Raw genomic sequence first — 269 nt, forward strand, 5'->3', positions numbered from 1 at the left:
GTCCAAAGTCTTTGTAATTTTCCAGTTGATCTCGGTTCCCATGTCGTTATCATTCATCATCATCTTATCTCATCAATTCTCATGTCCCAGTTCTTCTGAAGTTAGTGGTCATAGGCAGAAGGTCTCCGGTCACCACAGTGACTTATCTTCTTACACATCAAAGATCACCTTTGAATTTCTGAAAATCACTCAGGCTATTCTATTAATTTATCTTGCTCTAAAGTTAATCACTTACTCTTATGTCTTAGGTCTAAGATGTATGATCCTTC

Source organism: Haliaeetus leucocephalus, unplaced genomic scaffold (assembly GCF_000737465.1).
Source record: "Haliaeetus leucocephalus isolate CR32 unplaced genomic scaffold, Haliaeetus_leucocephalus-4.0 Scaffold327, whole genome shotgun sequence".
NCBI classification, from domain to species: Eukaryota; Metazoa; Chordata; class Aves; order Accipitriformes; family Accipitridae; genus Haliaeetus; species Haliaeetus leucocephalus.